Here is a 1,078-nt window from a genome sequence, read left to right as displayed (position 1 = left end):
ATATGTATATATATATATAGATATATGTATATATATGTATCTATATATATTTGTATATATATAGATGTACATATATATATATATGTGTGTGTGTGTGTGTGTGTGTGTGTGTGTGTTTATATATGTTTATGTTCATGTTTATGTATTTGTATAAATATATGTGTGTGTGTGTGTTTGTTTATGTATATAATTTGTTTATGCTTATGAGTACACGTATATGTGTATGAAATTGTATATGTAGATGTATTTTAATTCCTCTATTCTGTCTCTAAAACCATTTCTTCGGAAATTCATTGGTGTTGCAGGTCACAATACTGTTCCCCCGCAACCGCGTCCATCCAGTGCCTCCACAGCGTCTAACTCTTCCAGCCAAGGGTATTGTTATTGTGCTGATTCATATGTTGTGTGAACTCACTGTCATGTTGTTGGATACATCGTATGCTATTTGTGTGTATGGGCTTGTATTTATCTGTATCAAGTGCCACTTTGCTTTGTCACTTGTGTGTGCTGCGCCCCATCTGACTCAGTAGTATACGCATAAGAGTACATTATTACTTATATATGCAAGCCTGTGTGTATGTATATTCTTCATACCCCATTTGTAGTATATCTATAAACATTCATAGAACTCACACACACGTGCGTATAAATCCTATATACCCTTTCTCAGTGGCGGCGATATGATCCAACCGCGTAAGCAAGCCTACGGCGGTCTACCAACTGGTGTATCGACTCAGGGAGGCATTCCCCCAAGCCAGTTGACCGCACTCGGATCGATGCAGAGTATGACAAGTACAGCTAGCATGGTTAGCCACATGAGCATGGATAGTAAGACCGGCGATGTCTTGACCGCATCCAAGAAGGTATTGTGTCGGTGAGAGTGGTTGTGCAGATGTATACGTTTAATGGATTTCGATTGGTTAGATAGGTGAGAACGGATAGTAAAACCGGATATGGTGCTGTTTTTTCAATAACAAACATATGTATGTATATGTATATGTATATGTATATGTATATATATATATATATATATATATATATATATATATATATTATTATTATTATTATTATTATTATT

This window comes from Sphaeroforma arctica (assembly GCF_001186125.1).
Source record: "Sphaeroforma arctica JP610 unplaced genomic scaffold supercont1.923, whole genome shotgun sequence".
NCBI lineage: Eukaryota > Ichthyosporea > Ichthyophonida > Sphaeroforma > Sphaeroforma arctica.
This window is presented reverse-complemented; position numbering follows the sequence as displayed.